Consider the following 16,715-nt stretch of genomic DNA (forward strand, 5'->3'; position numbering starts at 1 on the left):
TTACAATTGTGCAGAACTTCAAAGGAAAGCTTGCTTTGATGAAGACTTGAGCAAAATAACCCTTTGAAAGACTTCGATCCATCATTTGCAACACTTGAAAGTGACTAATTTCCACAATTTGGTTCCTCCTTCCAGCATTTGCTAAGAATAGAATAGAATAGAATAGAATAGAATAGAATAGAATAGAATAGAATAGAATAGAATAGAATCACTAGTTGATAAAAGAGGAAGTGATTTTTGTGGATGGATTTCCAATATAAAATCTTGTATCTCCAGTTCCAGATGAACCAGCTATTCCCCCCGCCCCCCACCAATTTCATAGCTGTAGAAGAAATATCAGTTCATTCCCCAGGCCACTTTAACCAGTATCACAAGGCTGAGATGAACATGTCTTTTTTTCTAGGCTTCCCTTTTTTTTCCAAATCATACTTTCTTTCCATCTTCATTTCCAGCTATTTACAGACATGAATTTTGGATTATTTGTTCATTATTTACAGTACTTCAAAAATCATTTAAAAAAAACCTTTACGATAATATTTTCCCTTTCCCCTCCCTGAAATGCTAGAATTGAACCTTAGACCTTTAACAGGCAAGCTATATACTCTCTGATTGCATTGTGAATACAAGATAGTGGCATTAATCATGGTAACTTTTTGATCATTCAGTGCTCCATATAATATTTATTTTGGGATAACTTTTTCCAATCTGGTGCCCTCCAAGCTTGAGAAATACTTTTTTAAAATACAACAACATTTTGTTATGCACTGTAGGTGAATTTATTTTGCAAATGATCCTTTGGGTGGCACTATTCAGTAAGAAGATAAAGGGCTGACTGCATTGAAGGTTTTGAAAAAGTCTGTTGGTTTGTTCAGTAAGTAGATTGTAAGGCTGTCTTTAAAACTTCCTCAAATGTCCTCTGTTTCTTTCCAAGTGTGGTCAAAAATATGAACAATTTTCTCTGAATTTATATATATTGAGTATCTCATATAGTTTTATTAATTTTTATTTGTAAGGTATGCTTTTTTCATCAGCCTTACCTTGATGCATATGCTTTAGTATGTAAGTACATGAATGACTCTGTGTGGGTGTGTACATATCATTTTTCAAAGCAGCCTTACCAACATTATGAAACATGCTTTTCTCTGATAAAGACTTTTTTAAAAAAATTACCAGGGATGCTTTTGTCTTCTTAAGTTCCCAATGTTTTATGAAGTCCATATCATCTTTGGGTGAGTATGATCCATTAAATTCAGTGAGACCTCTCCTTTAGTAGACATATAAAGGGTTGTGTTATTGTGATTCCTGTCTGTTGTTTTTCATTATGTTTTACTTTATTTTCATTATATTATTTGAGTTTTTAATTTACTTTGAGGGTAGCTCTCTGTATAACCCCAAATCCCACAAAACATAGTATTTGTGATACAATAGAAGAGAATACATGTAGCTCAGGATTGAACTATGGAATCCTTGTGCTGTCTGAGCTTTGTTTTCCTGCAGATGTTTCATTACCTATTTAGGTGAGCAGGAAAAGCAACAGCCTAACCAAGGAACTACCAAGGAGAAAATAGCACTCCAATCAACACTGAGAAGGAAAGCTATTGTTATACAGAGAACAAAGCCTGCTCTTTTCTAGCACTGAAGGTGTTACCTAGATATTAATCTAGCACTGAAGGTGTTACCTTGGTAAAGAAATGTCTGCAGAAAACAAGCTCAGACAATACTATGGAGTATTTGTGTTCACACTGAATGCATTGAGAATGGAGAAAGTAGAGGAGAAAAGAAGTTACAAGTGTTGGATGGTACAGTCTAAGAAGACAGCTGCCTATATAGTGATGATGGTGAGACATCTAAGACATTTTTAAACTAAGACCTTCAGCTTGTAAGACAAGCTGTAAAACAAGTGAAAACCTGAGGAACTTGATTGTCTAATCCAAATATTGTGTCTGACTCTTCTAGAATTATTCAGACAAAAAAAATCAAAACCTGAGATGAGTGACCTGCTTAATTGAAGGAAGCAGGTCAAGTGTTACTTGACTTTAACCAAAGTGATTTACAATAGTACCTTGGTTCTCAACTGCTTTGAAACTATCAAATTTGGTACTCAACGCATTTTGATGCAAAAAAATTATCTCGGTACTCATTGTTTGGTACTCAGTGCACAAGCTAGAACTTGTTGGTGTCAGCTGCCTTGGTGTTGATTCACTACACTATTCCTTATGGGAAAAAATTGTTTGGTACTCAGAGTTTTTGGTACTTATTGTTCTCTCCGGGACCAATTAATGATGAGTACCAAGGTGCCATTGTACTGTAAAATAATTTAAAGTATAAACTATTTTACAACAATAATATGGTACAATTAAATATACAAACAAATATTTATAATAACAAATATCAAAATTCTGTAAGGTTGAAATTATTCGGGATAGCTGATAAAACTGATGGAAAAATGCCACAAACATATTTAATTGATGAGAGTATTCATTATTAAAAGTCTTCTAAATAACATCACATGGAGGATAACATCACACAGTGAATGCCACAACAGAGAATGACTTTCTCTGCATTTTTAGAAGTAAGTTGTGGCACAATAAGGCTTTTTTGTGTGTGCAATAACAACAGAATTGTTTTGAAGAAAAGGGTTGCTTGAATAACTTGTCAGAACATGGACATGAATTGTTGTCTAAATGCAGACTTCAAAACAGTGTTACAAGGTGTTCCATTGAGCAACCCAGCTGCTGTGTTAGGCAGTTGGCTACAGTTACTAAACAGCCAGTAACTATACAAAAAGGAATGGCTGAGAATGCTAAAATATTCGAGTATTGGAACATAGAATATTGGATCTTTTTCACCTTGTAGTAGTTTGCTTCTTTATGTCCACTTAAGACACAGTGGAGAAGAAATTTCATAGGAGCCTGAGTAAAAAATCTATTTTGAAAAAAAAAATCAAACACATATCAGATTTTTCCTCTCTGTGTCCATCTACACATAAAGTGTATAAATCATTCAAATAATTAGCCAAACTATTAAATAGGAATGTTGTGTTTGTAATTCAACTACATATGCTTTGCATATATAACCTTTACATATTAAAAATGAAAAAGTATATAAAATCATGCTTTGTCATCCACACAAACTTGCAAAATACATTGGACTTTTTTTTTTTTGGTTTACAAACATTTTTACTGATTTTCCTGAGAATCATCTCTTTCTAAACAGGCTATTTTTGAAAGCATTTCCTCATCAGTCTTAGTTTTTCTGAATCACTTCTGCTGTCCACGATTCTGCCTTTGTTCATCTAATCATCTTTTTTTTCTGTCTAGTTGCTTTAGTGATGCAAAATTAAAAACAAAATACTCAAATCTAAACAGAAATCAAGTTTGCAATAGTAAAAAAGAAAAAAATACATTGAAATCTGCCTGTTCAAGGGTTGCCATCATTGTTTGCATCTGTTTGAATATTGTGTGTAGAAATTGGTGTATTTTGTAATCCTGAAGTTCAAATTTTAATAAGATCGCTGCATAACTGTAAAGCAAGGCATGAACTCAGTTAAACAGTTCCAGATGGGTCTTGCAAGACAGACTTTTTTTTCCAGAGGGTAATGCATACATTCAGTTTCAAGAAAATTATATGTTCTGTGCCACATTCCACTTTTGTTGCTAGCTGAGGAAATAAAATCATGTTCCGTTATCCTGATGACATTCATTAATGAAATGCTAAAATATTTAGTCATCCACTCGCTCATCATTCTTCATCTTGATTTTAGATCCTGTTATTTCTAACCTAATTATATTCTGTTCATGTCTGGTTTGGTTGGCAATTTCTCCAATGAAACAAGTTAGAGCATCTGGAGCTTTTGATCTTCTTTTTCTTCTCTGGTGCATCCGGGATGGGTGGGAAGCTTGCCTTACATTTTAATTATACTATTGTATGTGGGTGCCTATGCACTGCGCATAACTAAGCGGTTGCAGAACATAATTTGGTCAAGGAATGGCCATATTGTATATTTAAATAGGGATTAGGAAACAAAATATTGAAAGATGTTTTTACATTTAGAGACTACAACCTGTATATAAAGAATATCAGGGACCTTTGCAAGTAGAATACAAATGGAATCAAAGACTGAGGGAGCTTTCAGGCTTGTGGTGATCACACCTGCTAAGCTAACTATCCACTGTTCTGCTATTAAGATCAGCCATCAGCCATGTTGGATAGTACAGAAGATCTATCATAGTGTACTATAGTGCGTTTCCTCCTTAGAATTGTATGAATAACCTCATTTTAGATTCAAACATGCACTTGTTGCCTTTTTTAATTGAATAGTTCACATTATGTTGCCTGTTGATAGATACTTTCAATCTCTAGCCTCTTGGGTTCAATTAAAATAGTTGGTAATATGTAATATTTATGAATATGTTTTTGATACAGTACTGCATTATTGCAGGCTGCCATAGGAGGAGGATTGTCTTGAGTGACAGTTGAGTAATTTAGTGACTAAACAAACAAACAATAAAAACAGTGGAAAAGAATAAATATAATAGGTGTGGTATGTGATTTGACGAATTCACACATTTTTCTAGTTCTTTATCCAGAGCTTACATTTTCCCCACAAATTAAATATTTTTCAATACATTTGAAATATGAAGCTTAAAAAGTGTATCATTGAAATAGAGCTAGATTTGACTTTTCTTTAATTCTTATTTCACTTTAATTGCAGTTACCTTTTATGCCTTCTGAACTTGTATTGCGCTTTTGAGCTTTCATGGTCTTCCTTGCTTCTTTGAACATCTGAATAATATTCTCCCTCTGGATTATTCTTCTCCTCCAAGCCATATTAAAAATAAAAAAATAAAAACAAAAACAGAGGCTAGTGATTAGTAGCTTAATAGAGCATCCCTTTCCATTGTTCTTCATTAGGCAACAACATATTTGCCTTGTGTTTCTCAAAATGCTTTAACAATGTCCTTCCAAGAGCAAGTATTCTCTCATTTGTGTTTCTACCATGATTAGTTTTCCTGACAAATATAATAAATGAAGGTTCAGAAAGGGCTTTCTCTATTTCAAATTCCCATTTTATTTTTCTCTTCACTAGTACCCTTGAGAATGCATTGAATTTGATTTCAGTGATTGATCTAACTTTTTTTTATATAATTTACTTTGCCAAAAATGTTATGAGAACTGATTCCTGCCATTGTTAATAAACAACAGTAAGTATTTAATTAAGAATTAAGTACTTAATGTTGCTTTCACTACATGATTGGTTAAAAAAATATCAAGGTTTTAATTTTATCCTTTTTTAGACTGTATCCACAATGTACAATTCCTCTATAATATTTTTTTAATCCTAGGACATATCAGTCTATAAGTCATGCTATATCCTGTGCCAGTCTGACTTCTACTTCTAAGTTTCAATATTTTTTGGATGAGAAATATATAATAAACTATCTCTATAGTCGTGCTTCGCTATGAAACTATGTGGTCTGGCTTAATTTTTGGGGAGGAAAATAAAGGCGAAAATTGTGCATCTGTCTATCAGCATCCATCGATATTCATCTGGCTAGCGAACTGTCACTGTATGAGAGAGTTGAGGGCTGTTTGAAAACTGAAACAGTATTTGCTGTGTGAGCAAGAAGGAGACAGCAGGGAGCCTAGGTTTGGCTTAGCTCATCTGTTCTATACTAGAGCTGGTTGCTGCTGTGAAAGTAAAACTGAAACTGAAACTCCTCTCCTCTGTATTTTGCATTTGGAACATATTTCTTTTCAGGTGGGGAGGGGAATAGAACTCCGTAGCATCCGAATGTGTTAATAATAATATATGAAATGATGGTCATTTCAACAAATCCTTTCTTAGTGAGCACCTAGAAGCCAAGAGGAACATGCGTGCCAAATTTCAAGTTTATAGGCTTTACAGTTCTAGAGATTTTGTGATGATGCATGAGTTGTATTTTGTTTTTATATTTATAGATTGATTTAAGTGACAAGCTTCCAAGAGCACTTTTCAAGTATGACATCCCTTCTCTAGAAAACACTACTGAAAGAAAGCATGGCCTGTTTTTAATTACAGTTTATATACAAGTTTAAAGCATACCTTTGTATTTGAGAACCTCATGACTCTGCAGCCAAACTAATTATAGACACCTTTATATTCTTTGTTCTTCTGTTATATGTTGCAAAATTTACATTGTTGTATTGCAATAAAATGTACTTTTACTTTGTCTAAAAATGCAGTGCATGATTCAGAATTCATACAGATTTTAAACATACAAACAAAAGACTACCATGAACCTTAAGGTATCATGGTTCATCTGGTGGGTTTTTCATTGTCTACTCTAGTCAATGTACCTTTTGGTATTATCCCACCTAAATTAGGAGTTTTAAAATAATTCTATTCTAAGCTGATCGGCTGGGTCTTTTTTTGTTGCCCTGCACAGGAGAACAGAGCTGGAAAGCAGGTTAGTGGGGTGGGGAGGGAATGGGGATTTTGCAGTATCCTTCCCTTGCCATGCCCACCAAGCCATGTCCACTACACCACACCACACCACACCACACCACATGCACCACGCCATACTCACAGAACCGATAGTAATTTTTTTTGAATCCCACCACTGAAAAGACTGATAGCTGTAGGACAGAGGTGTCAAACCCAAGGCCCATGAGCCAGATCTGGCCCACGGGTTGCTTAGATCTGGACCACAGGGCTGCCCTAGAAACTGCGAAGGACTGGCCTATGATGCCTCTGCCGGCAAAAATGAAGCTGGTGATATCAAGCTGGTCACCCCCATCCTGGCCAGCCTCCCCGAGGTCAAACACAACCCTGGTATGACTCTCAATGAAATCAAGTTTGACACGACACCGTTGCTGTAGGAGATGACTGAGCTGAGCCCAAGTGAGAGGTCAAACACATCAATGGCAAGTGTAATTGTTTCAGGGTTCATTTTATTTGCATCAAATATAATTCATTTCAGAAATTGGAGAGCATATCCTGTACTGGTTGCAGAATCTAGTCTTTCTTCAAAGATATTCATGGTGGGATGTAATATGCTGAAGGCAACAGTGGCAATGGAATGCATTTGTGGCCCATGGGGACAACCGGGAAATAAAAATGTGTGAGTCAGAAAAGAATTTTTAACCCAGGTATGTTGTACATGCATAAATTTGGACAAACTTTGAAGAAATCTCATCTCTTTTAAGTTTTATTTGGTATCATTCAATAGAGCAAAGTCTGAAAATGATTCTGTGTGCTACTGTAGGAGTCCAACAGTTTAGCAAATAAAACAGGAACTTAGTGTTCCAGGGAGATGAATTTAAACTGCATGGAGATGATGAAAGGCTGTGCAGATTTTCCTTTGGAGTGTCACAAAGGCATTTAGGGAGCGTGCTACAAACTGTGAGCAGTACAATATTTGTCAAATAATAGCTGGATAAAATGGTGGGGGAAAAAATAATTCCAACTTCAGTGAAAACTTCAGGTTGGCACAAACATTTTCTGGCGTGTATTGTGATTGAGATTAGCCTTCAGAGAAATGCACTGAATGAAAAAGTGAATTGAAACCCAGCATAAAATAACATTACATCTTTAGAGGTTACAAGCGGCAATCCTAGTTTCCCAAGAAAGACTATTAACTCTTCTAATGTAATCTGCAGTCGGAGTTCTCTCTCTGCAGGCATGGAAGCATTCATGGCTGCAATAATAGGAAGCTGTGTTACTATTGCACGTACTGTCTGTCTGTCTTCTATGCCACTTCCATCATTCCAATTCTGAGCAATTTACAGCAGATAAGATAAAATGAGATATTTCCAAAACATTGTCCTGATAACCGGAGACATCTGTGAATAACGTAAATCCAACTTGTCATAAGAATCAATAAAATATATCCATATCATAGATGCATCTTTCCCCATTCTAGCACCCCTAACACTTTTTTTTTAAAAAAAAATATTTTTAACAACATTCTAAAAATCAAAAGCAACAGCACAAATCTTATTTTTGTTGGCAGAGAATTCAGCTGAAGGAAATTCCTGTATAAAAAGTTTGCCTTTCATGAAACTTACGTGGTTTCAGCAAGCATTCTCTGCAGGGATGACTTGAAATAGATTCCATTTGCGGTAAGCAAGATTGTCAATTAATAGAACACAAGCCATGTAGGATTTTGTAACTTACCACCAGCGTATTTGGGGTAAATATAAATTCACATCATAGAGTTATGTTGCGTAAACAATTTTAAGTAAACTTTCTTGCGTGTAAGATTCCTTTTTATAAGAATGTTTAATGCAGATTTCCAGAAGTTTTTTTTTTCAATTAGGTAACCTAATTAATTGTAAATGTTTACACAATTTTAAAAAATAACGTGGATTTTTAAGAACTTTTCTCAAGATATGCTAATTTTTGTGAACCCTTCTAGGAAAGAATGGCAGTCAGCAGCATACTCTATGTGGTCATTTATGCTGTAGCAGAATCCACTTTAGCAAATCACAACATTTCAGGCTAAAAGAAAGCTATGATGGATTCCCCCCCCCGCCCCGATATAATTCACAACTGCCATGATGCCATGATCCACATTCAAATATGGAGCAGGGATTATAGCAATCACTCATCTTTCCATACTAGTTTCTTTCCATACTAGTAATCTGAGTTTGTGTACATACCCTAACAACTATACATATGTAGATATTGGATGCAAAAATGGACTTGGTGGCTTTCTCATACACGTTTCTTGCAGTTCTTTGAAATATTTGAGTTAAGAACTGTGATTATGAATAAACAGTTACTGGATCATTTCACATTGATGCGAGCTAGAAATTGTAGCAAAGATGCAAATCCAATTATAGTGACATAATTTGTGTTCCTTTGCCTTGTTTCGGTTTACTAAACTCATCTGTGTATACTTGATTATTTAATTATTTTTTAGCTGCTGCCATTGTCATATCTTTGAAATGCCAAGAAAAATGACTAATTTGTGGACTTTGAATTAATGCACTTCAGGCAGTAATTTTATATAATTATGTGTTTGTGTGCCAATTTCTGATTTTAAGCGATCTGGTTAACCACCACTGTATTTTTTTTTGATGCTGTCATATTCTATTAAACTATTAATATGAAAACACCTGGAAATATTTTGTAGCTTTATTGTCGTGCATTGTGGCATCAGTAACACTTCTGATATTTGAGGAACTTCCGGTTGCAAGGCTTCGACGGCAGCAGGAATCCGCTTCTCTGTGGGTCCCTGCTGCGCTCGCCGCTGAGGTACCCCCAATCCAATTGGATTTTGGGGTTGTCGCTGCCCCGAAGAGGCAGCGGAAGACAGAGGAGATCCGGGCAGGGGTCTGGGGATATCACACCCCCTTTCCCTAGCCGGCTAGACTCCTTTTTCCTGAGGCGGTGGAGCGGCTGTCAGAGATGGCAGCCACATAGGAATCTTCAACCGGATAAGAGTTGTGCAGGAGGAAGAATCAGAAGGAGAAGTTTTCTTGGCTGAACCGGGACATTAAGATACTTTTAAACACCCTGGAAACCTGACTTTTGTATTGATACATTTGTTTCCAAAAGGAGTTGTTAAAATGGCGAAAGTGCTGAAAGGAAAGTTCACTCCCCTTCCTGATGGAGAAAGCAAATGAGCACTGAAAAACCTGATGCTTTAAGGTAAAAACAAGCTCTTTGTTATAAGTGGGAAGGAGAGGACTAAAAAAAAATCTTTTAAAACTGGTTGGAGGAGACGCTTTGAAGATTATAAGACCAACAACTAATTGTAATACGGCTTTAAAATATATTTGGGATTTTGCCCCAGGAAGAAAAGTTGCAAAGAGAAAAAGAGGAAATAATTTCTGGCTGTTTGGATTGTTTGATAACTTTGACATTTGCAAATTACCTTAAGACTAAAAACATCTGGGTTGTTTTTAAAAATTTACAATGGCACCATCTCTGGATCAACTAAAAATGGAATATGAAAAATTAAAAGAAAGAGAACCAAATGGCAAGAACTCATTGGGAGCTGTCTTCCACTTTTTAGAAATGGCGGTTTCTACGTACCAGCAAATACTTGATGAAGAAGGAGAAGGAGAAGAAGAAGAAAAGGAAGCCATTTTTAATGGACAAAAAAATTGATTAAGAAAGAAAATAGGAAGAGAGGAAGGAAAAATGAGAATTTAAGATTTAATAAAACAACCAAGAAAAAGAAAAATAAGGTGAAAAAAAGGTACAATGTTAGAAAGCAATTGAAAAGAGAATTACAACAGAGAGGGGAAGCTAAAAAGGTGAAGGTTAGGAGAAGGGGGGGGGGGGCAAAAAGATCAGACTGGAGAAGAAAGGGAGGGAAAAAGGGGGGAAAAGCCACGGTCTGGAACAAGATATTTTTTTTAGAGATAAAGGATAAAGGATGTATAATTTAAGAAAGATTCTGCAAGAGTACACAAGATAGTATTGTAGTATTTGCATTTGAAATAGTCCATATTTAATAAAATATTAAAGAGAATGTGTAAAATGATTAATGTTTAGTTATACTATTAATAGAATTAGAATTAGAGTGGAAATTATATATTTAATTATATTATAAGTTTATTATTCTTTTTCTTTTCAAAATGCAACATGTAGAATGTACTAAGCAGAATCAGGATAGAAATTATGTATTATTTTAAGTGTTACTTTAGGGAAAGGCGTCACACCTTAAAAGTGATTACAGGGGAAATTCTTTTGCTAAAGAGAAGAGATAAATAGATGATTGGAAAAGAACAGACAAAAGATACAAACATAATGATTCTGAAATAAGATGAAGTAAACAAAATATAACTAAGAGAGTGAAAAGAAGGGAGAAGTTATATAGAAAATATACAATGGTTAATAAGATATGAATGGTATATAAGGTGACCACGAACTCGATTTAGGTCTGTCAAAAAAGATGTAACCCGGGGCTAAGCCACTTTTCAAAAGAAGTTTTATGTTTTGTGTTTTGTGTTTTGGTTAGCTATGTTTTGATTGTGAATTAATAAAACATTGGAGGAATAAAACTAAAGGGAGAGAAATTTGGAAAAGACATGTATAAATAATAATTAAGAAGGTTTTATCTGTTTTATCTGTATTTTGTGTGTTTATGCTTGATGGAGAATTAATAAAACCTTGATAGAAAGAAATATAATTGAATAAAAGTGAAGGGAGAAATAATGAGAAATTGGGAAAAGATATATATGTGTTTAAATGGAAATGTGATAATGTGGAACTATGCTTTAAAAAATAATGCCTTATTTGTATAAGTAATTTTTGAGAAAGGAGGTTTTATACTTTGATGTCTTATGTTTTGTTTGTCTTTAAAATCAATAAAATTTGTTTAATTAAAAAAAAAAGTAACACTTCTGATATTTCACAATGAATACATATCAGTTAACATTTTTTCTTTTTAGTTCTTAAATTTTCTTCTCTGGTTACCATTGTGTTTCATGTGTAAAGTACATTATCATAATTAATAAACTCTTCCCCATTTGACAAAAAAATATCAAAACCCCAACAATGATAACTCTTTCTCTCGTCCATACCTTTCTCTCTGTCTTATACTGACTCAGTTCATTGTTTAAATGTCTAGTTTATTGTATAGTGTAGTTCTACGTTTCTTCTTCCTTTCTGCAGTTGTACAGATAGGGCCACAATCTGTCTATCCTTTGTTCAGGCAATTGCTTAAACCAAAGTGCTACTTATCTCACACTTTTGGTTGACAAAAATGTAATCTGTCTGAAATAATGAAATATTATAATTATGAGTAATAAGATGGAAATATAATAACCTATACATCCATGTCTATAATTTTGAATAGCAAATATAAAAATCTGATATCAAGTTGGCAAATTCTTATAAGAGGGCAAAGTGTGGGAAATATCAATGGCATTAGACTTTCTGTGCTTTAAATGGTTCAGCTACCATTCAAAATTATGATAGTGCTGAACAAAGGGTATTTCTGATGGGTTTTTATAGTGGTAACTGTCTCAGTAGTGGCCCCATGGTCACATGATAGCAATTTGGGCACTTGGCAGGCAGTTTGCAATTATGATGTTGCAGCATCCCACAGTCAAAGATTCACCATTTGTGACCATCACTGCCAGCTTCCAACAAGCAAAGTCAGTTTACAACTGCCATTGTAAATTGACACAGTCATGTGACTGCATTGCTTAGCAATGGAATTGTTGGTCCAAATTACTATGTTAAGTGACGATTAGCTGCACTTATTTCAGGATGGTACAGCATGACTTTTAATATGATGCTTACAGTTCTATGCAATGGAATTATACGCTTTTCTCTGGAACTTTCATGGCAAAATTGGTTTCAAACATTGTTCCAAGCATTTTGTAAGGAATGGAATCACCACATGGGTCCCAACTGTTATTGTATACCAATGCAGGTTCTTCGGCAAACCTGAAAAGGGAAACATTATTCTTGCACACTATTATTCATTACACACTGTCTGAGGGGTAGGTCCAGTGAGACTGCCAGTTCTAGAAGCCTTTGTGTGAAAGGATATGATCCGCAAACACAACGTGATCCCCATGAAATTAATGACCATTTTGATCAAGAGCATTTTCATGGAATATTTGAATCTTAGAGAGTAGACCAACCAGAAAGAGTGGGGCTGGTAGAATGTTTTGCTGTGATGTGTACTTTGCCTTGATGGAATGAGTTTAATTGCTTTATAATAACAGATAAAGCTGCTGCCTTGTTTTTCCAATTAGTGGTGTCTGTCTCTGCATTCAAAAAATGCTGCTGGCAAGGTAAATAGGACCAGCAGTGAGCATTACTGAAAGCTGCAGCTGGCTGACAGTTGTAATTTTATGAAAACAATTTTTTTGCCCTTCAGTGTTTCTGGGAGGTGGAATGGAGAAGAGGATATGAGCTTTGGTAGTAGCTGCCTGCAGCTTCCTTCAACTTCCCCTTTTAATTAAAAAGCTTAATTGGGAGTAATAAAAACTCCCAATTAAGCTTTTTAAATAAAAACTAAAAGCTTAAAATGGCTATGTAAGAAGATAGTTGCAGTTGAAATCCATAACTGGCAATTTCATTAGTAATAAGTGGTGCTTTACCAAGTGAAATGTAGTTTATGTTTCTTGACTGCCCACAATCAGAAAAGGGGATAATAGATCATCTAAGTAGGAGAGAGTGAGTCTGTCTCTTGGGGATATCCTAACCTATTAGAAAACAAGAGAATATTTTTCTTCTCTTTTAAATAATTTGGTTCTTTTAAAATTCATATTCTTATGATTTGTCATAGAAATGGGTTGATAAATTGCTAAGACTCATTAGACAACAAATTTCAGCCTGATATAATTGGAATTTGATCACAAGTACTTAGATATACTGCAGAGATTGTACAGACGTATATATTTCTGCCTGTTTACAGTATCCTGCTTTGGAAGTTGAACCATTTTTAAATTTCAGCAACAAATTCAGCAATTTGTTCTGTAACTACTTCCTTTTTTCCATTCTGTCAATACTAGCCCCCAAGACTGGAACTTTTCTCCACAATATCGGTCCTATAGTAGAAGAAAAATAATAGTATGTACTGTGTAGTATTACACTCTGATAATTGCCTTTTTATTTTTCTCTTAACCTAAGTCAGATATATTGTTGGGAAACAAAATGATGTATGCCAGTTGGCTCATATCCACAGACGTTCTTCTCCTTAGAATAATTTTTAAAAAGTAAAGTGGTTGGGGAAAGTTTGTTTCTTTATTGGATGACCTCTTCTAGCAAGAATTTGGGCACATACATATTAGATGGACCCTCTGGAAAGTACTTGACTCCCCTAAGGTTTTTGTTTGTTTGTTTTGTTTCCCTACTGCAGTGCTGATGTTGTTTTTATGAGTGAATGCCAACAGCTCTATGCAGCAGTATCTTCTAATGCGCAAAATGGAGTTATTGATTAGTTTATATCACTTCACACACAATAATGTGCTACAGTGCATAAATTAGAAATTCTCCTGGCATTAATTTGGAACAACCTAATGTGAGCTGCACTTTAATAATCTTAGCTGGATTGTGGCAACGCTATCTACATATAGCAACCCTTTAAGATATTCTAGAATTGGGCAGAATGCAGCTAAATCGAATCATCATAACACTGCTTCTGAAAATGCCGTTGCTCTATTATGAATGTCTGTGAACTGATGGCTCAATTTAAGGTGATTTTATCAGACTATAAAGCCAGACCTAAAGCTTAGGCAAACATAGTTTGAGTGCTTTGAAAGTGGTGTCCTCGGTAACTATTCCCCTGAAGAAAAGATTTTCACTAGAAAAATGTCAGCTCTGAGACAGACATAATATGCACCATACTTTTTTATTTAGCATATTATGTGAACTTGGCCATCTGCAAAACTGTGGTTAAATAAATTAAGATTTAGCATCATTCTCTTTTTGCAAAATTTGAATAAAGTTATTTATTTTTAGATTTGGAGCATACATATTAATTATTTCCCTTGCATAGTTTTTGCCGGGAAGAAAGATTGCAGTACTGTAGGTGAAATGCTTTATAAAGAATTATAGAATTCCTTGCAGAAAGTTTAAGAGACACCATTTTGTGACAGCCATAGAGCTCCTCAATTTATGTATGTTAATTGTCTCCTGGATTATAATGATACACTGTGACTTTTGCATTTGATTTTCTTTAGCTATAACTGAGGAAGTCATGATTATTTTTGAAAGGTTGTGCTCTTTGGCATCATCTTCTCATGAAGTCAGCATTGCAGCTATTCATCAACTGAAATTTAATTCCCATTGTCCTTTGATGATACTATGGCCTTTATTTTCTGCTCTAGCTGTTTCTGACAGAAGTAGTTAGATCACTAGATTCTAAAAAAAGAATATTTAAAGCAAGGAAGTAATAAGTAAAAGGTAAAGGTTCCCCTGTACATACGTGCTAGTCATTCCTGACTCTAGGGAGCGGTGGTCATCTCTGTTTCAAAGCCGAAGAGCCAGTGCTGTCCAAGGACATCTCCGTGGTCATGTGGCCAGCATGACTAAATGCCAAAGGCGCACAGAATGCTGTTACCTTCCCACCAAAGTGGTCCCTATTTTTCTACTTGCATTTTTACATGCTTTCGAACTGCTAGGTTGGCAGAAACTTGGACAAGTAACAGGATCTCATTCCATTATGCACACTAGGGATTCGAACCACTGAACTGCCCACCTTTCTGATCAACAAGCTCAGCATCTTAGCCACTGAGCCACCGCGTCCTTTCAAACAGAGGTGGTATTCAGCAGATTCTGACCAGTTCTGGAAAACCGGTAGCAGAAATTTTGAGTAGCTCGGATAACCGGCAAATACCATCACTGACTAGAGATTTTACAGTATCCTTCCCCTGCCACGCCCACCAAGCCACGCCCACAGAACCAGTAGTAAAAAAAAATGAATCCCACCACTGCCTTCCAGTAATAAGTAGTTATTGGTTAATAAGCTAAGATTTTGAATATTAAAGGAACAGTACACATTTTATTTATTTATCAAATTTAAATGCCCTCCCTATCTTATAAGAAGTGACTCTGGGCAATGTACTGAAAAAAGTATAAAAACAATGAACATCTCAAACAGAGTTATCTTTTTTAAAAAGTACATAGAAGATTGATCAGTAATGGAGTTTCATAAGTCTTCTGAAACCCCTCAGGTTTAATGACAAAGCCAGGTCTTTCAATTCATTTTCAGTTCATTTGGACAGGAAATTGTGTAAACAAGAGCGTGAGATATGTATATATCATATAATAATGCAAAGCAGTTTGAGCAGTCTTTAATATCATTTCAGATATTACAATACTACAATTCTAGCTTTAAAGCATCTCAAGATATTCAGTTGAGAATTGTACAGTCTAAGGTTGAATAGTGTGCTGGGTATACTTCATGAAGTTTTATTTTCTCCTAGATAGTAAAAGCAGAGCTTCCCTTTCATTGCATCAGCTTTTGATGTATCTTTGAACCTTAATTCTGTCCAGAGCTTTCATTTCTGCTTTGCTGATATGTTAAATTACAAGAAAGGAAGAAACAGTCATTTTAAGACATGGCTTTTTCAGCGTGCTATGTTCCTTCTTATAAAGCTTATCCATAATAAAATAAATTTAACAACGGAGGGAGACTTTAAACTGATTTTTTAAAGTATCAAGGTCTTACTGAACAGTATTATCTTCTAGTTCAAATCCCCTTCAAGTCACAGACAAAGAATAATATCTATATTTAGCCTTCATGAGAAGTCTAGAGAGTTTGCTGACTTTCGGTTAATGAAAAGATTTTCCTGCTATCAGAGTTTAAGCTTCATTTCTCAGTCAGTCATTCCTGACAAGACCAAAATAAGGTGCTAATAGCGATCCATGTAAAAAAGAGTTCTTTTCCCCATTGGATGCCCACTTTAAAAGTGTTTGAAATAAAGTTAACTGGCCCCTAATAAATTTAGAATTCTTCACTGATTATCAGAAAGGCAATATATACTATAGATCCTTTTTCTTTGGAAATAAATTAGTCTAAGCAAATCCCTCTTTCTTTATAGCTTATGAAAATGCCTGCTCCTCCCACCTCCCAACTGATTGTTATGTTTTAAAGCTGCATAGCTTCAAGAATTTTGGAAGTTTGTTATTGTTGTTAATCAAGAACCCACAAAATTGCAATAAAATCAGTGGTAGGATTCAAATTGATTTCCCACCGGTTCGGTGGGTGTGGCTTGATGGGCATGTTATGTGTGCGCACACGCGCTTTGCGCATGCA

The 16,715-nt window shown here is 35.1% G+C and overlaps 1 long non-coding RNA gene across 1 annotated transcript in view; it reads left to right on the forward strand.

Moving 5' to 3' along the window:
• Nucleotides 1–1,202: 1,202 nt before the first annotated feature.
• LOC148131508 (uncharacterized) overlaps nt 1,203–16,715 on the forward strand; it is a 165,067-nt gene continuing 149,554 nt past the window's right edge. Inside the window, exon 1 of the long non-coding RNA XR_015748382.1 lies at nt 1,203–1,229. This is a non-coding gene — a long non-coding RNA (uncharacterized LOC148131508). The remainder of the gene's footprint in view (nt 1,230–16,715) is intronic.

This window comes from Notechis scutatus, chromosome 3 (genome assembly GCF_049901735.1).
Source record: "Notechis scutatus isolate UNSWTSFEM ecotype Mainland chromosome 3, rNotScu1.2, whole genome shotgun sequence".
NCBI classification, from domain to species: domain Eukaryota; kingdom Metazoa; phylum Chordata; class Lepidosauria; order Squamata; family Elapidae; genus Notechis; species Notechis scutatus.